This window comes from Etheostoma spectabile, unplaced genomic scaffold (genome assembly GCF_008692095.1).
Source record: "Etheostoma spectabile isolate EspeVRDwgs_2016 unplaced genomic scaffold, UIUC_Espe_1.0 scaffold00018804, whole genome shotgun sequence".
NCBI classification, from domain to species: Eukaryota; Metazoa; Chordata; class Actinopteri; order Perciformes; family Percidae; genus Etheostoma; species Etheostoma spectabile.
The window spans coordinates 2805-23386 of record NW_022604479.1 but is presented as its reverse complement, the minus strand read 5'-3'; the positions used below and the strand labels follow the sequence as shown (position 1 = coordinate 23386).

Below are 20582 nucleotides of genomic sequence, written 5' to 3'. Positions count from 1 at the left end.
CCACAGCAGGGAAACCTGAAAACACATCAACGCATTCACACTGGAGAGAAGCTGCACAGCTGTGATCAATGTGGGGCAGCTTTCACACAACAGAGTACCTTAAAAAAACATCAACGCATTCACACTGGAGAAAAGCCGTACAGCTGTGATCAATGTGAGAAAAGGTTTTCTCTGAGGGGTAACCTTGAAAGCCACCGGCGTGTTCACACTGAAGAAAAGCCTTACTGGTGTGATCAATGTGGGAAAAGGTTTTCTCACAGTATTGGCCTTAAAAATCACCAGCTCATTCACTCTTCCTCATTGTGAAGATGCTTTCAGAGCCAAGCTGTTTCCTCCTCCTCATGCCCTGATAGCTGTGTTCTTATATTCTGATCTTCTCTCCACGTTGAAGGCTGACCAGCAGTAACGACCATTTAAGATTAGGAAATATAATGTGTTTGCATTAAAACACTACCAAAGGAAACACATTCTTCTGCTTTGAATTAGGCAGACTAGTTGCTGCAATAGGGTATTGCTGCCCTCTACTGTATGTTACCGACATTCTAATAAATTAATAGTTTTTTACCACAAAGGCCACAGCTGAAAAAGCACACCATCTTAGTGAGAGTAATAAATATAGATTATAAATTGAACAGTCAGCCTAATTAAATGTTCATTTAAAGCTTGGATCCCAAACTTACATACAGTACCCTCAAGTCAACCTTGCAGTGTTCCAGACTCCACTAATCCACAGCTGCTGAAGCGCCTCGCATGGATGTCCCTTCATCATCTTTATCCAGCTCCCGACAGAAAATGTCCACATTATGGGCTGTAGTGAATGTGAGCATTCTCCCTCCACAGGTCTCTTTCAGGGTGGCTGGATAAATAAGAAAGTTGTAGACGTCTTTAGCATGTCATTTATGCTGTACTCCTATACATTCCTGGTGCTGCTGGACGGTGAAAGCACTGTAGCCAGGCTTAAAATGCAGCGTTGCGTTGGAGTCCTGATCGGGCTTCCTGATGACCCCTGAAGGACTGCTTGGCAGTCCTGGTCTCTCAGACACCTTCAAATCAGTATATGTGTCATTGTACCCCTGCCATTGATTCTGTATGCTCTGTCCATGTTGATGGTGGCCCTGTTCTGTAAGGAGGGAATCCAAACCAGTAGCTGTTTCTGCAGGAATCCCATTGAGTCGTCTTTTCAGTCCAATAATGTGCACATTGTTTTATCTCAATCTGTCCTCCATTTTGGCTAGCTTAAACTCAAATTTCTTCTCGTCATCAATGCAAGTTTCTTATCTGCCTGTTGTCTCCCTGCACAGGGTCTGGCCGTTAAACCAGGTCCCGTACCGTAGCTTCCTGCCTCTCAAGCTCTGTCCTGATGTGTTGCAGCAATGCTTACTTCACTGCGTTGTTAACCGCTTATTGAAGCACATTTTTTGCTTTTCCAGGACCTTTTTGTGCCTGCAGACATTCCACTAAGTCACAGTGGTAACAAATAAAATGACTGACGTCGAATGAGAAAGAATGACCTGGTTTTTATTGTAAAATGCAGAGGAGGATGCAGGGCCTCAGTTCTGAGCAACCCTTGCAAACACCGGTCACGTGATCTTTTCTATAATTTAGAAAATACATGTTTAAGGACTTTAGGATGAACAGAAACAGCAATGTTCAGTATAGTACTTCTCCAGGCTGCTTTCTCATTTGGGCCTTGACGAGGCATGGCTGCTCTAGGGCTATTAGTTTTAACCTTTGAACACACTTTTGAACCCTTTAAATCTCCAACTTTCCATCAGTAGCATCTCGAGACTACACAGCAAAAAAACTAATGTTTAAAAACCAATGTGCTGAAGGCCTGAATTTGGACTTTGGGTCAAATTCAGTTTAAAACCTTTTAAAGTTAACTCTGCCTGAACAGTGTAATTTCTTTTAACAAGGTGCCCTTTAAGTTGTATGTCTGCATTAGCTTAAGTTAAGTGTAATGTCTTGTTTGTGTTGTAGTATCTATAGAGATTTGTGGTGTAGTATGGAACCATTGTCCTGTCTTTTATGTATTATGAAACTTATTGCCGCCTGTCTTGGCAGGACTCCCTGGAAGAAGAGTTACTGTAGCTCAATGGGATTGTTCCTGGTTAAATAAAGGTTAAATAAAAATAAAATGAATCTGTAATCTGTCCAAACATTCCTCTCTTCATTACCAACATACTGGAAGTCGGCCATGTTTAATTGGATGCTCTCCAGTTATTGTTGTTTAGTAGATTAACATATATTTTCCTACTTTGGGGACTTTTCATTTGATATTCTTTGTCTGATATTTTCTATTCCCTGTTTGTATTTTCTGTGACTGCATGTGGTTTTAAATCTGTTGGAGTTTCTTCAGACTAAAGCAAAGACACTGATGATGTCATCCAAAGACACATAAAGGACAGCAACCTGTTTCCAGAGGACACTAAAGAATGACGGAGCAGCAGGAAACAGAGCAGCTCAAATAGCAAACAGCTGATTTATTCATCTGACTCATAGAATAACGCCAATGATTGACTTGTTTTAAATGTCTGGGAATGTGGAACAGCTCCATGCTGACTACCTGAAATAAAACAAGGCCACATGCTGATTACTGGGGACTTGATTTGATGGATTTATTCTTCCTGTTGTGTCTCTGTTTAAACTCCTAATTTAAAGGTAAAGTCAGCGTCCACTAAAGGTTGTGTTGTTGCTGCTGACAGACTCAGATTATTATTCTAAGTTTGTGACAACATTATGGGATGGATCCCTGCAGAGATAGACCTTTTAGTTAAAGAGGAACATCCTTTTAGTTTAGATCCTTTAGTTTCCAACCAGACCAGAGTGGAGATTGTAGGAACAGTGGAAAGATGAACAAAGACGGCTTTTCATTTATATATATTTTCTTTTTCTATTGACCTTAGTTGTGTTTGTTATTAACAGAAATCAACCTGTCAACATTTCTATTCATCATAAAGTTCCAACGTTAAGTTTTTTACCGCCAGTTCAAAATGGAGCTGAACACGGAGGAGGATTCCTCCCTAACGGCCGCTCTGCTCTGCTCCGTGCCCCTGCTGTCCGGTAATAGTTAAAGCAGTAATGTATTTATGTACTTGCACTGTAGTGTAGTGTATTTATTGTATTATGCTCCAGTTTTTATGGGTGTTACGGCAGGTATGAGGACTGTAGACATTTCACTTGCAGCAACAGATTATTTGTTAAACATCAACAGACTGAAAATATACTTGCTGCTGATACAAAGCATAGCAATTAGCAGTTTCTATCAATGTAAAGTAAAGCAGAAGATGTAGTAATTCAAAGAAACAACAGAAAAGTAGCTTCTCACAGATGCCGTGACCCAGATTCCTACCGAGGTTGCTGCAGCTACCGCAACGCAGAGTACCAAGCACTATAAGATCACAACCATTTGGTATTAAAATCGCTGCGTTGTTGTGATAGCATAGTCGGAAATCGGATCCACAATTATGCTGCTATTTTCTAGGTTCCCCTAATTGATGAGTAACAACTGACAATTCCAGGGATAGTTTATCTAGTACTGCTGATTCTAAAAAAACAACAGAGAGAGCTTGATGATAGCTGTGCTTCAGTTAAATTAAAGGATTTAGAGCTGTTTTAGCACATGTTGAAAAGCTATTTACACATCATTTGGCTCCTCATATGTGTAAATTTATTGTGATAGACAGGTTGCACAGGAGTAAACTTGGAAGTGAGGATCAAGTAATGTAATAGCTAAAGAACAGAACAAACTATCCAGGAGTCAACCCTAACATCTTGTGATCTGTAGTCAGACGCATTACCCACTGCCCCACTAGTCCTACGTTCAGAGAGCATTGGGAGTACCTGACTTCTCACACCATTCTATGCAAACAGTGGTGATCTTGGTTGGCAAGTGTACAGAAAGCCAGTCAAATCTTTGTTGTAGTCCAAAATGTGGGGCCTCCTGCAGGACCTTTATCCTGAGCCTTCAAGTTTCTATCAATGTAGAAAGAAGCAGAGGATGGAACAATTTGGAGGCGTTACAGAGAACTAGCTTCACAAAGCTGCCGTGACCCGGATTCAAACCGGGGTTGCTGCAGCAACAACGCAGAGTACTAACCACTATACGATCACGGCCCCTTGGTACCAGTAGGGCCTTGTTGTTATGAAAGCATAGTGGGAACTCTGAATAACTGTACTGGTATTTTCCCGTTTTCCCTGATTGTTGACTAATAAATGAAAATTTTATGGATGGTTTATCTAGCACTGCGGATTCTGTCCTTCAGGGAAAATTTTTTTTTTTTTCAAGGAAAGATGATTAGCAAGCCAAAACAGAAAAACAACAGCAAGAGCTTGATTATTGTTGTAGTTGACTGACACCAAGAGGCTTAGATTACTTTAATTACTCATCATTTGGCTCTTTATAGATATACATTTTCTTTGTAGAGTTTGTACTGGGGGGTAAAGTTGGAAATGACGAACAAGGGATTTAGTCACTAAAGACAGTACGAGCTAGCCAGGAGTCGAACCTAGAGTCCAAAGTCAGACTCTTTATCCATTGCGCCAAAGCTGGGGATCAACAGTCTCATAGGGGGGTGGAAGAAGAGGAAAAAGGGGAAGAGGGAGTGAAGAAGGAAAAAGACGAAAAGTAAGAGGAAAAAGGAGGAAAAAAGAGGAAATGAGAGAAAGATGAGAAAGATGCTAAATTACACACAAAGGAAATCACATCTACAAAAATAAATCTGACAGTCGGACTCCCTGATGGTCTAGTGGCTAGGATTTGGCGCTCTCACCGCCGCGGCCCGGGTTCAATTCCCGGTCAGGGAATGGTCAGGACTTGACAGATACAGGTGTTACATTTAAAAGAGAAAGTTCCTGGACTAGTTTTGGTTGATTTAGATTTGTCAAATTCTTCCTCATTAGTTTAAAGCTAACCCCAACACTTTTAAAGAGTACCATTTCCTTTAAATCAGACCCCCGACAGCAGATGTATCCTTTTGTCATCATTGATGGGTCATAAACACTTCATCTGCCTCCATCTCAATGACAATTATTTTCATTTTTTCAAGCAGTAACTAAACCCCTAACCAACATTTTTAACTGAAAAACAATGTACTTGAGTGTCAAATAATGTTATTGTTGGATTCACGTCCAAATTTTGACATTTTAGTGCAATGCAAAGGTGCAAGTCAAGGAACAGCAAGAGACTTGGTATTTAAGACTACAAACTGACTATGTGACAGATGTGTAATCTGTCATGTCCTGCCTTCTGAAGCTCTAGCCAGGAGCCATTCCTCGCCTTAAACAATATGAGTCATTCCAGTAAGAGAAAGGAAACTCACATATACAAAGATAAATTTAATAAACGTGATTCCCTGATGGTCTAGTGACTAGGATTCGGCGCTCTCAACGCCGTGGCCCGGGTTCAATTCCCGGTCAGGCAATAGTCAGTACTTGACACACTTTACAAAAAAACTGTGATTTTACATACATTTTCCTGTTAACTTTACAGATTATTTCTATTTTTTTTAAATACAGAAAAACACCAATAAATTACAAAAATAAACTGTGAATTTAAGGGACAACTAGCACGTGTAAAACCACCTTTGGGAGTGGAACATGGATGTGCAGAGATGGGCTTTCAAACAATGCACCTTTTGACATTTTGACATGTCACAATGGGAAAAGAAAAGGTATGAATAAAAATGAATTATGGCTCAACTCAATTTACATCATTACAGTAGACATAAGGCATTACAAAGTCAAGAAACTAAGTGTTGATAGTGAAGGGCAAATGAAGCTTTGGTGAAGCACTGAACCACTTAGAGGAATTGGTTTGAAAATGGGTTCATTACTAGAAGCTTCAGTAACAGGGTGAAGGGCCAAGGCTGCATCCAAATGATCCCGACAAGACAGTGGACAGGAGGCTTTAGACTAGTGACACTCACGGGATACCATTCTTTTTAAAATAAAGCTTGATGGATTGTGTATTGTTTTATTGGGTATTAGGTAAAGAGTGCTTGGGGAAACAGAGGATGTGCTTGTGTAACTATGGCCGGGGGGTATGTGGGACAGGGACCACTCATCAATTTTTATTAAGGAACATTATTTTTTCCACATTATTGGACTGGAAAACTCTGACTGTTGTTTGTGCATATGCACCAAAACAAGATTTTGGAATATTCTGCCTTCTTGGAGACCTTGAATAGAGTCCTGTATGGGGCTCCAGTAGGGAACTCCATAGTTCTGCTGGGGGACTTCAACGCACACGTGGACAATGGTGGAGATCCTTGGAGAGGCGTGATTGGGAGGAACGGCCAGCCGGATCTGAACCAGAGTGGTTGTCTGTTGTTGGACTTCTGTGTTAGTCATGGATTGTCCTTAACAAACACCATGTTCAAACATAGGGTGCTCATAAGTGTACGTGATGTACGTGATGATTATCATTTTGGCCATAATTGTGCAGCACTAACTCAGAGTTCTGCATTCATAATGGACTGGAGGAAACGTAGTATTGGTTGAATGTACTTTTAGATAGATAATAGATACTATAGATAGATAGAGTGGTTACGATAGATAGATACTATAGATAGATAGATACTTTATTCATCCCGAAGGAAAAATTTAGTGGCAAGACAACATAACATGAACACATATTCACACATATACACATATGCACTCTCTTGAAATATTACACTTCTTACTGTACTTTATTCCAGTTTCTTGTAAAATTTAGACTATTTCAGGATTTTCTTTATGAAAAATTGAAGTACTGTGAAGTGAATTTTGCAGTAAAAGAATTAATGCTTTAAGAAACAAGCACCATGGACTGCTAATCAGCCTGTTAGCTCCTGCCCGAGGCTGCTAGCATATAAAACTCCTCTCAAACTGACTAAAACCACGGAAAAATTACTTCAAATCAGACAACACAGCACAAATTAGAAGAGAGCTGAGACTTTAACGCTAGCAGTTAGCCACGAAGAAAAAATAAATCAGATTTATAAAACCGTGTGCATGCTCATCTATGTAATATTCTGTTCATAAATCACATATTACCTACAAGTGTGCATATGTGAATCAGCCTCTTATCTCTCCCTGTACACGCCCATTTTTCATTTTAATAATATGTTGATATTTAAAGGATAACTTGTGTATATTTCAACCTGGACTCTATCCCCCCGTGGTTCTGTGTATGCAGTAGCATTTTGAAATACAATCTTTGAGGGGCTGGAAAACAGTGTAAAGACCTCCGAACTGGAGTGATGTGAACATTGAGGTAATATATACATTTATCATTACTTAAACCATAATTTCATACAATCATAACTCAAGAAATGTACTCACGATATTAACACACACACACACACACACACACACACACACACACACACACACACACACACACACACACACACTTACTTTCTACATTTTCAGGATTTTAAATATTTAAATAATATTTAAGAAAGAAAAATTAGGTTATTGTTATTACTACACACATGTCAGGTTGATTTAATTATGTATACTGTATATTACATTTTATTTTGTAGTTTTTCCGTTATTATTTTTTGTAACCGTTAAATAATTTATTTTGAATGTGTTCAGTGTTACAGTAAAATACAGGTTTTTTTTTTTAAAACTGTTGACCTACTTTGATTCTATTGGTTGTTGTTAACTTCCCGTCCAATCAGCTGTCGATGTGAGGGCAGAGGGGCGGGCCTTCGGCGGTGACGAGGAGAACGACCGTTATCCTGATGATGAAGAGAATCCGTTATCTCTACCAGACGCTGACTCGATGAACCGGACAGAAGGTAAACATCCATATATGTAAACATATGGAAAACATACATACGTGTTTGTGTGTGTGTGTGTGTGTGTGTGTTAAAATCGTTTTACATCCATACAGTTTGTAAAAGTTATGATACCAACGGCTGTTAGCATCGTTAGCCCGCTAGCATCGTTAGCATCGTTAGCAGTTAGTGTAGCGCAAGCTAAAGTCCTTGTGGAGGGTGACCAGATGTCCCCGGTTTCCGGGAACAGTCCCCGGTTTTGGTGACCTGTCCCTGGAAATGTCCCCGGTGTTCACTGTGACTGACAGACCTGAAATAGGAATGAAAGAAAGAAAACACTGACCCAACTGACCTAACTGGCTCTATTAGCCTACAAGCTAGCTTGTAGGCTAATAGAGCCAGTTAGTAGTTGTTTTAAGTGAGTGAGTGAAACCATAGACAGTTAAAGAAGTGGACCAACAGGTCCCGTTGCTCTGGACGGAGACCAGTGAAGTCTATTAGAAGCTCTTTCCCGGTGATGCTGAGCGTTACTGCGCAGTCTCCAACTGAGCTTGACGACGTAAATGTGACGTGAGCAACCTGTCTGAAAGTTGTAGCGGTACGTACGTATTTACTGCTAACTAACATGCTAGTTAACATTAACATAGGCACAGGCTAATTACTGCTAACTAACATGCTAGTTAACATTAACATAGGCACAGGCTAATTACTGCTAACTAACATGTTAGTTAACATTAAAATAGGCACAGGCTAATTACTGCTAACTAACATGCTAGTTAAAATTAACATAGACACAGGCTAATTACGGCTAATTAACATGCTAGTTAACATTAACATAGGCACAGGCTAATTACTGCTAACTAACATGCTAGTTAAAATTAACTGACACCGGCTAATTACTGCTAACTAACATGTTAGTTAACATTAAAATAGGCACAGGCTAATTACTGCTAACTAACATGCTAGTTAAAATTAACAGACACCGGCTAATTACTGCTAACTAACATGCTAGTTAAAATTAACATAGACACAGGCTAATTACTGCTAATTAACATGCTAGTTAACATTAACATAGGCACAGGCTAATTACTGCTAACTAACATGGTAGTTAACATTAACATAAAAGAGACACAAAAATACAGTTAATCAACATTGTATCGTCTTATAGTCTAAGACAGCGGGGGGCAGAAGGTTACGTCCTGGTATGAAGCAAAAGGTTTCTTTCTATATGTGAGATGCCAGACTTGACCTAATCATTTCTTTAGAGGGGGGGGGACAATATGGCCGTCCTGATCTACTCTTCACTGAGACAACAGATGATAATTAAACAGCTTGATATGGAGCATTCACCACTGAATTAAATCAAATCTTCTCTACCCGACTGCAGCATACTTTAGCATAAATACATTGTTTTTAACTTTTCATAACTCAACACTGTCAACAGGCTTATCTGCTAACGTTAGCTACCGACAGTTACCTTGGAACAATCCAGCAAATAGACCGAGCTTTAATGCGTTACCTGAAATATATCTTAAAATAAACAAACAATTGCTGATTTTTATGTTTCTGAAATGTGATCATTTGAAGCTTTTCTGTGTCGTACGTTAGGGAAAGAGATATGAATCCCAATTACTTTGGTTTCTATTGAAATCAGGATTATTTAACAGGATTCCTTGTTGTCTCTTAGAAAGATGTTTTCATTTATTAAAGTTAAAAACAGCTTTAAATGGGATTTTTTTTTGTTTTGTTCTTTTACTGTAGAGGAAACGCTCTGGCTTGTTTGTTTTCTTTAAACCAATCAGAATAGTCGTGGGTGGGGCTAAACTCTGGATGCAACAACTTTGGCTCTGCTACATAGTCTCAGGAAGGAACTGTTCACCCTGATAGAAGAAACACATGTGCATGTTGACAGAGAGCAGACACACACACACACACACACTATTTCAATGTGCTGCATCCATGGCTTATCAGTCTGCGTAACATTACTTCGTCCTCAGCAATCCTGCTCCAATCACTCCCAAAACATCCCAGTTAGATATAAGATGGCTAACGTTAACATATTCTTTGGGAATCTTTACAGTGATTCCCTTAAAGAAGCGACCAGGCCGGCTTGTTGCACCATCAAAACATCTTTCTGAACTTTCCATTTTCACACAGGAACATCTGGAGATGTTCTGCTAAATGAGGTGTGGTTGGTCCAGGCTACTGTGCATGTAGCTTGTAGCTCCAGTTAATAACTTTTGGGCCTTACATTTTAGTAGTTCTTTCAGTCTGAATGCAGGAGATACTTGAACCTCTGGAGTCCTATGGATTGGTCCCCTCATCAGCCCTTGCATTTTCTCCAGAATATTTTTATTTAATCTAGTAAACACTAGAATTCACTCACACCTCCCATTAGTTCTTCTTACCCTTGTAATATTATCTCTGCATGTCTCCCCCCCCTCCTTGGGTCTACCAGAAGCACCTTCAGAAGACGGCAAGCTGGCGACCAAAGCAGGAAAGGAATGCAAGAAGGAGGAGGAAGAGGAGTATGTGGTGGAGAAGGTTTTGGACCGCAGAGTGGTGGAGGGAAGAGTAGAGTTTCTGCTGAAATGGAAGGGCTTCTCGGAGTAAGTATGAGTCTAGAATATTAATACTTGGTGTCCTTGGTCTGTGTGATATATATACACTGTGTGTATATATATCATTATCATATAACTCAATGCATTTCCTTTATTTTCATGACTATTTACATTGTAGATTATCACTGAAGGCATCAAAACTATGAATGAACACACGTGGAATTCTGAAAAGTGTGAAATAACTGAAAACATGTCTTATATTCTAGTTTCCTCAAAGTACCCCCCTTTACTGTGATTACTGCTTTGCACACTCTTGGCATTCTCTTGAATGGTAGTCACCTGAAATGGTTTCCCAACAGTCTTGAAGGAGTTCCCAGAATGCTCAGCACTTGTTGGCCCTTTTCCCTTCACTCTGCGGTCCAGCTCTCCCCAAACAATCTGGATTGGGTTCAGGTCCGGTGACTGTGGAAGCGCAGCACTCTATCACTCTCCTTCTTGGTCAAATAGCCCTACACAGCCTGGAGGAGTGTTTGGAGTCATTGTCCTGTTGAAAAATAAATGATGGTCCAACTAAACGCAAACCAGATGGGATGGAATGTTGCTGCAGGATGCTGTGGTAGCCATGATGGTTCAGTATGCCTTCAATTTTGAATAAATCCCCGACAGTCTCACCAGCAAAGCACCCCACACCATCACACCTCCTCCTCCATGCTTCACGGTGGGAACCAGGCATGTAGAACCCATCCGGTCACCTTTTCTCTGTCGCACAAAGACACAGCGGTTGGAACCAAAGATCTCAAACTTGGACTCATCAGACCAAAGCCCAGATTTCCACTGGTCTAATGTCCATTCCTTGTGTTTCTTGGCCCAAACAAATCTATTCTGCTTGTTGTGTCTCCTTAGCAGTGGTTTCCTAGCTACTATTTGACCATGAAGGCCTGATTCAGTCTCCTCTTAACAGTTGTTCTAGAGATATGCCTGCTGCTAGAACTCTGTGTCGTATTCATCTGGTCTCTAATCTGAGCTGCTGTTAACTTGTGATTTCTGAGGCTGGGGACTCAGATGAACTTATCCTCAGCAGCAGAGGTGACTCTTGGTCTTCCTTTCCTGGGGCGGTCCTCATGTGTGCCAGTTTCGTTGTAGCGCTTGATGGTTTTAGCCGCTGCACTTGGGGACACATTGAAATTTTCCGGACTGACTGACCTTCATTTCTTAAGTAATGATGGCCACTCATTTCTCTTCACTTAGCTGATTGGTTCATGCCATAATATGAATTGTAACAGTTGTCCAATAGGGCTGTCGGCTGTGTATCAACCTGACTTCTGCACAACACAACTGATGGTCCCAACTTCATTAATAAGGCAAGAAATCCTCTAATTAACTCTGAAAATGCCCACCTGTGAAGTGGAAACCATTTCAGGTGACTACCTCATGAAGTTTATTGAGAGAACACCAAGAGTTTGCAGCACTATCAAAAAAGCAAAGGGGGGCTACTTTGAAGAAACTAGAATATAAGACATGTTTTCAGTTATTTCACAGTTTTTTGTTAAGTACATAATGCCACATGTGTTCATTCATAGTTGTGAGGCCTTCAGTGATAATCTACAATGTAAATAGTCATGAAAATAAAGGAAACGCATTGAATGAGAAGGTGTGTTCAAACTTTTGGCCTGTACTGTATATGTGTGTGTATGCAAATAATCTACAGCATAGATTGCAGCATGTATCATGCCCTCAAAGTTGACATAAGTTGCAGACCCACAAATAACCTTACAAGATGGCAATAGAAAAAAAGGAATAATAGGAATGACATTAGAGTGAGAATGGATTGTCTGAAAACAAAGTGTGAGGAGATGTTCTTCTGTCTGCACTCACCTTTCCAGTGAGGATAACACATGGGAGCCGCAAGACACCTGGACCTGGACCTTATCGCCGAGTACATGCAGAACAACAGGAGACGGAGAGAAGAAGAAGAAGGAGGGCAAGAGGAAAGGTGTCAGGGAGGAGGAGGTGAGTGAAGAAAAGAGGGTACTCCAGACTGAAGAGTCCCAAAAATCTAATCTCAATATTAATGAATGCACACAGAGGGTTTCACAAATGTCTTTAAGGATTTATATATAAATGACTCTCGTCATTACAATATGCACGTGCATATTACATACATACATACATACATACATACATACATGCAAAATAGGAAGGCTAGGCAATTCCAGTTGCTTCGGCGAAAGAGAGCGGATGACAGTTGGCTTGAGTCCAGTAGAGCAGACGGCTCTGCAGAGTCGCGTAATTACGACTTCATGACTTTTCATGAACAGCTGAAGGAGCGGCGGTGTACATAGCAGAAACCCTGTTGTGCGTCTGCCCTATACCGTGGCGGGCCGCCATCAACATACCAACACTAAAAGACGGCGGCTGTGGATCAGTGGTAGAGCGGTCGCCTGCCAATTGGAAGGATGGTGCATGGACTGCAATTCCTGCAGTCCTATGTCAAAGTCAAAAACACTGAACACTGAGTACGGGGTGTACTTGTACAGCAGCCTCGGCCCCAGTGTACTTGTGTGTGTGAATGGTTCTTGTATTATGTAGAAGAACTTTGAGTAGTCGTTGACACTAGAAAAGTGCTATAGAGAACAGTCCATTTATCGTTTTAGTCCAAAGAGAACTTGGGTATGTTAGCCGAGTTTTAGTCAAACCATTTTTGTCTTTTTTTAAATATTATTTAGACAGACACATGTTAAATAAGAGCCAGGGCTCCTGGGCTCTACAACACGTTGTTGTGCGGCTCAAGCAGAGGGACCGCAGAGTTAGCGAACGTTAACTTTTCCCTGACAACGGAGTTGGATTTGCCTTTTTTGCGGACCAGACACTGCTCTGGCTGCTCTCCTCCTAACATCTTTACTCGTGCTGAGTTTTTAAATTCCACTGGATGCCCCCCTGACTGCTGAGAGGTTTTATGGCTTCGGGAAGGGCAGATGTGCGCATGCGTGTGTCATTCACAACACAAGACAAAAAAAGAGTGTTCTTCAATACAGAACATTTTTTTCTCGATTATAATATATTTGTATTTTATTTGACTCGTTGGAGTCAAAATCTAAATTAAAATCAGAATTCAATTAATTGCAAACATATCCTTTGGGAATCTTTACAGTTATTCCCTTAAAGAAGTGACCAGGTCTGCCTTGTTGCCCCATTAAAACGTCTTTCTGAACTTTCCATTTTCACACAGGAACATCTGGAGATGTTCTGCTAAATGAAGTGTGGTTGATCCAGACTACTGTGCATGTAGCTTGTAGCTCCAGTTAATGACTTTTGGGCCTTACATTTTAGTAGTTCTTCCAGTCTGAATGCAGGAGATACTTGACACTCTGGAGTCCTATGGATTGGTCCCTCATCAGCCCTTTCATTTTCTCCATTCAAACAGAAGATTTTAATCTAGTAAAACACGGTCAACTACAACTCAGTCACACCTCCCATTAGTTCTTCTAACCCTTGTATAATTATCTCTGCATGCCCCCCCCCCCTTGGTCTACTAAAGGCATCTTCAGCAGACGGCAAGCTGGCGACCAGAGCAGGAAAGAAGGGCGAGGAGGAGGTGGAAGAGGAAGATGAGGAGTATGTGTGGAGAAGGTTTTGGACCGCAGAGTGGTGAAGGGAAGAGTAGAGTTTCTGCTGAAATGGAAGGGCTTCTCAGAGTAAGTATGAGTCTAGAATATTAATGCTTGGTGTTCTTGGTCCTGAGATATATAATATATTTACATATTGCAAATAAGTGTCAGCATGGTATCATGCCTTCAAAGTTGAAGGTTTGGTATTTTGACACTATGTTGCAGACCCACAAATAACCTTACAAGATGGCAATAGAAAAAGGAATAATAGAATGATAATTAGAGTGAGAATTGTCTAAAAACAAGTGTGAGGAGATGTTCTTCTGTCTGCACTCACCTTTCCAGTGAGGAGAACACATGGGAGCCGCAAGAAAACCTGGACCTGGACCTTATCACCGAGTACCTGCAGAAACACAAGGAAACGGAGGAGAAGAAGAAGAAGAAGAAAAAAGAAGGAGGGCAAAGGAAAGGTGTCAGGGAGGAGAAGGTGAGTGAAGGAAAGAGGGTACTCCAGACTGAAGATTCACATAAATCTAATCTCAATATTAATGAATGCACACAGAGGGTTTAACAAATGTCTTTTTGGATTTATATATTATACCGTAATTCCTCAAAGAAAAACCGGTAGTCAATTAAACTGCGGCCTCTGATAGTGGTCGGGGGGGCAACACGGATAAATAAAGGAGGGGGGAAAAATCAGTGTGGATAATCTCCTCGGTGCCTTTCATATATGTGCAGTCACATTTATCGTAATGTACATTTCTACTAATTTAACTTAACAGATTCAACAATATATTCATGCTTTGTTTTTCTGGATGGTTGTAATGTAGAGTATTATTTTTTTGTGATCAAATTTAGATTTTTGATCTAATTAAGAAACAAAGCGTGCCAATCAATCCCCTGAGTCTGAGAGGCTGATGACCCCTAGTCAGACACTCCCACAAAGAAAAGTTTCCAGCACTACCAATCCCAGACCATCCCCCGGTTGTTCCTGCCTGGCTCAAGGCCGCTAACAAAAAGGCCAGACAGATATATCAATCCAAACTTTATTAACACACACACACACACACACAGAGCGTAACCATGGTAATGCAGCAGGGGAACTTAGACACAGACATGCTGTAAAACGATGCTTCTGGTTTTACTTAGCTCGCTCCACCATGGCACCTTACTAACTCACTCACTCTGTCTGTTGATATACAAACGCAGATCAATGGACATTCATGTATTGTTGGGGGGTGTATCAGGCCACCCCCCTTTCGACCAATCATTACATCTTTGTATGCAAAGCCATTACATACAGTTGTGTTCAGAATAACAGCTGTTTTTAAAGAAGTGAATAATGATCAAAATCCTTAGAATAGCTTTTAATTCCATAATACCAATGCATTGGGAACACTGCCCATTCATTTCCAAATCAGAACATCACCAACATTGATCAAGTCTGTGTTCTACCTTTACAGGAAATTAAGAAAAAGGAATATTAGCAGTATTTGCATTTTTCTTTACAAACTCAAATGTTTACTGTATAAACTGAAAAATGTGTCAGGGTTTGAATCCCTGCACTAATATTTAGTTGCATAACCATTATTTCTGAGAACTGCTTCATATCTGTGTTGCATGGAGTCACCTGTGATCAGGTATTCCAGCCCAGGACCATTGAACTACATCCCATAATTCCTCTGCATTACTGGGTCTGGACTCAGAAACGGCATTTATGATGTCACCCTACAAGTGTTCTCTGGATTGAGGTCCGGGGGTTGGGCTGGCCGCTCCATAACATCCATCTGGTTCATCTGGAACCAAGACTTTGCTCCTTCCTGGTGTGTTTGGGTCCTTGTCTTGTGAAAGACCCGTTTCAAAGGCATTTCCTCTTCAGCATAAGGCAACATGACCTCTTCAAGTATTCTGATGTATTGGAACTGATCCATGATCCCTGGTACGTGATAAACAGGCCCAACACCACAGTATGAGAAACATCCCATAACCAGCATGCTTTACTGTCTTCATAGTGGACTGGGGCTTGATTTCAGTGCAGGGGGGTCGGAGGACATTTGAAATGATTTGGCAGAGCAGCTTATAATCTTCTGCACTTCTTTATATTTTTCCCCTCTCATATCAACTTTTTAATCAAAGTCCTCTGTTCCTCAGAGCAATGTCTGGAACGAGCCATTTTGCTGAGTATTTTCAGTGTGTGTACAAAATGTACTGTACATCAAAGCTATTTTTTAAACATCCATGACCACGACATATGCGCCTGGGTTTGTCAGTTTGTTGAGGCGTCAGTGATGCTCAGCAGTTTTATTCCAGAGCAGAAATGCTTGAGGAAATGTAGATTGTGTGGACAATACCACATTACACTACCATATTACTTACTTACACAATACTGCTGGCTATAGAAGTTTGATTTAGCAAAACAACCTAAACAAAAGGTCAAAGGTCAACTGGTGGACCTCATTGCTAATGCCTATCAGGGACAATGGTTCCAATTTACTTTACTGGAGTAGAGCTGTTCCAGCAACATGAAGACAACACAGTAACCCTACAGATACCAGTGAAAGCTAAAAATCTGTGGGAAAATGTTACATTTACAACTTTCCCAGCACTAAAATCCCGGATGATCCCCCATTTGTTACCGGCTGGCTAAAGGCTGGCAACAAAATGAGAGCCACACATAAATTGATCAAAAGTAGTTTATTTATCACAAACTAACCAACAATGGATGCATGGATTCCCATAATGCAACTCCATAATAGTGATGTTGGCAGATAATTAACCCTCATGTCGTCCTCGGGTCAAAATGACCTGTTGTCCTACATCAGTGTTCTTTTTAATTACCCAAAATAACATGATTGATTCCACACAACGCTCTTTGCCAAGTACAAATCTCTACTTTCATTAATTTTGGGGTGTATTATTCAATTATATAGCATTTGGAGAAAACGTTGAAGTGTTTTTTAAATAGTTTTGAGTAAAAGTTGAAAATTCCAGTCTGTGATTATCATCAACATCCATTCCTTTAAGTTTATTCTAAATAATTCCTAATTTATGCTTTTCTCACTCAAACATTAGGTATAATTTCCTATACATGAGGTTTATTGACCATAAATTCCAAAAATAACTGTAAAAAAGTAAAGTTAATAAGTTGGTGTAATGTATTGTTAAATGTCAAAAAAGTGACAAAACTGAAGAAAATTTAAAACATTCATACAAAGCCTCAACAAAAGTGTTAATTTTCAATTTTAACGGGAAGACAACACAAGGGTTAAGAAAAGTATTGCGTCAGTCAAACAATGTTTCATAGACATGCTCTAAATGTTGTTTCTAGTTTAAGATAGAGCTCTACAGCATGGCACCTCACTAACTCACTCTCTTGGTTTTTCTCTGTTGATAGAAACGGAGAGGAAGAGGAGTCAGACGTCACCGCTGTCAGCACTGTGACAAATCCTTCACAACATCAGGAAATTTAAAGATTCATCAGAGAGTTCACACTGGAGAGAAGCCGTACAGCTGTGATCAATGTGGGGAAACATTTTCTCGTAGTGGTAGCCTTAAAACTCACCAGCGCATTCACACTGGAGAGAAGCCGTACAGCTGTGAACAATGTGGGGAAACCTTTTCTCAGAGGGGACACCTTAAAACTCACCAGCGCATTCACACTGGAGAGAAGCCCTACAGCTGTGAACAATGTGGGGAAACATTTTCTCGTAGTGGTAGCCTTAAAACTCACCAGCGCATTCACACTGGAGAGAAGCCGTACAGCTGTGAACAATGTGGGGAAACCTTTTCTCAGAGGGGACACCTTAAAACTCACCAGCGCATTCACACTGGAGAGAAGCCGTACAGCTGTGAACAATGTGGGGAAACCTTTTCTCATAGTGGTAGCCTTAATACTCACCGCGCACTCACACTGGAGAGAAGCCGTACTGGTGTGAACAATGTGGGGAAACCTTTTCTCAGAGGGGACACCTTAAAACTCACCAGCGCACTCACACTGGAGAGAAGCCGTACAGCTGTGTACAATGTGGGGAAACCTTTTCTCATAGTGGTAGCCTTGATACTCACCGGCGCACTCACACTGGAGAGAAGCCGTACTGGTGTGAACAATGTGGGGAAACCTTTTCTCAGAGTAGTAACCTTAAAACTCACCAGCGTATTCACACTGGAGAGAAGCCGTACAGCTGTGAACAATGTGGGGCAACGTTTTCTCAGAGTAGTAACCTTAAAAGACACCAGCGCATTCACACTGCCTCGTTGTGAACATGTTTCAGAGCCAAGCTGTTTCCTCCTCCTCATGCCCTGATAGCTGTGTTGTTATATTCTGATCTTCTCTCCACATTGAAGGCTGACTAGCAGTAACTTTATCTTCTGAGCAGCATGTATGTTATTGTGAATCAGCTGGCCTGTTTTCTGCCTTTCTTCAGAACCCTTTACCATTTAGGCACCAGAATCGGTGCCTGAACCCATAATTTTAAAAATATATTTTTTAAATGTATATGTAAAAAAAAAAAAAAAAGGGAGCACAAAAAGACAGTAAGCAACATTTAAGAATGGCTTGTTTATTTCTATATGGTCCAAATTAAATGTAAAAAAAATGTAATAATAATCCAGTAAATTGCTGCTAAATGACAAAAACAACCACTAGATGGAAAAAGGCAGCGCTGGTATTTCAGTAGCACCGAAATGAGGCCCCAAAATCCCCGTTACTATTCGGTCCGACCGGGTCTTAAGGCACCGGTGCCGTACTAGGAGAAGGCCCAAAGGAGAAACATTAAGACGTTTAAAGACATGTTTGAAACTTTTTTTATTTTGGTTTTATTTTGTAAAAACTTTCTTCTCATCTCTAGAAACATACACATTTTTTTGGGCTGACAAGATGTCAGTGTAATTTTCATTTTAGGAATACATTTTTGTCACCCTTATAATGTAAATTGGTTCAAACAGTCCTCTCATCATTACCAACACACTAGAAGTTGGCCATTTTTAATTGTACGCCTTCAAGTTATTGTTGTTTTGTAGTTTCTTATGTTTGTATTGTACTGTTAAAATTGCCTAAATTTTTAATAAGGGCAATAAAGTGCAATTTGTTTACCTTTTACGAGTGCAAGCCTTTTTCACAGCTAAAAGAAAACAAGGTCCTCTTCTGAAAATGCAAAATCTAAATCAGTTCATCTGTCATGTTGTCGTCCTTCCTGGTCTTAGTGTAGCTATGTATGTTTTCAAAAACTGGCAGATGATCACTGACATCATTTGTTATTAGTCCACTTTCAACTTTATAGACAGTGACGTTGGTAAATATATTATCAATTAGTGTAGAAGTATTGGTTGTAATTCTGGTTGGTCGACTGATTGAGGGATACAAACCGGGACTGTACACCAGATTAATGAACTCTGTTGTTTTGTTGTGGTCTTGTGGGTTGAGCAAGTCAATATTGAAATCTCAGCAGATAAAAAAACATTTTGAAATTACTGAATATTACTGAATATTTCTGTAATTATTTCCTTAAACATGTCATTATTCGATCCCGGTTTCCTATACATGCAGCTCATTAGAATGTTTTTAGATTTTTCTATTTCAATTTGTACTGTGATGCATTCCATGATTTGTATCTAAAACAAAATACATTTTAGTAACTATTTGACATTATTATCTTTGGTCAATATATAATGCAACCCCCCCACCCTTTGATTGTTTCCTATTGATGAATGATAGTTCATATTCCTCAATCTCTACCAACTCCGGTTGTTCTACCGTGAGCCAAGTCTCTGTTATTGCAAATGCTGTGAACATTTTGTTCCTTTTGTTTCAGGTACTGTTTCATTTTTTAAAGGTTTGCAATAAAGCTCCTGCAGTTAAAATTCAAAGTTTGTTGTAAATCTTACAATTCCTTGCCCATGTTGCCTGGATCTTGTTTTGTTTCTGAGTATGCGTGCTTTCTTGGCGATATCAGCATTTTTCTTGCTGAGCTGTTCGTTGATGTAAACTTGGGTGCCTTTTAATTTCCTTCCTTGTCTGAGGAGTGCTGACTTTTTCTTTCTGTTGGTGAACTGGATTATTACCAATGGAGTGGCCGTTTTGTTTTTGCTCGGCAGAGTATGACAATCCTCAATGCCTCCGCTGTCAACATAAATGCCTTTGAAATCCAAAAGAAAATTGGCTGTTGTTCCAGCGTCTCCTTCTCTCTCTCTTCTCACTCGGCCTGGCAGTGTGTATTCAATCTCCTCAACCTCATCATCGGTAGGATTGCATTTTTCTTAGGTGGCATATTCTCCTGGGCCTGGTGGTGGCTGGCTGCACCAGAGCACCTGAGATGTCAGGTTTTCATTCTCCAACTCTTAGCAGGATCTGGCCATGTCGTAAATAGTAGGGCCGAGGCCTCAAAACTGAGAATATATTGGGGCGTGATATTTAATTGCATTTATCAATGTACGACCATTCTTACTCTCTGATTGGTGTGATACGAACGTTTCATGAATCTCACGTGAAGCCTGTCGTAAGAGGATTTCTGCGCTCATATCTGCGCTGGATTTCTACGTTAGGTTGATAAATGAGGGCCATTAGCTCTAAAGATTTGATTCAATACATAACTGAAGTGAACACACGAATGAGAAGCACAATGGTGTTATTTGTTTACCTTGTCATAAGC

The 20582-nt window shown here is 40.3% G+C and overlaps 1 non-coding gene across 1 annotated transcript; it reads left to right on the top strand.

Annotated features, from left to right (window-relative positions):
* The first annotated feature begins 4734 nt into the window (after positions 1-4734).
* trnae-cuc (transfer RNA glutamic acid (anticodon CUC)) lies at positions 4735-4806 on the top strand. The gene has a single exon. It is a non-coding gene; the product is annotated as a tRNA-Glu (tRNA).
* The last annotated feature ends 15776 nt before the right edge of the window (positions 4807-20582 follow it).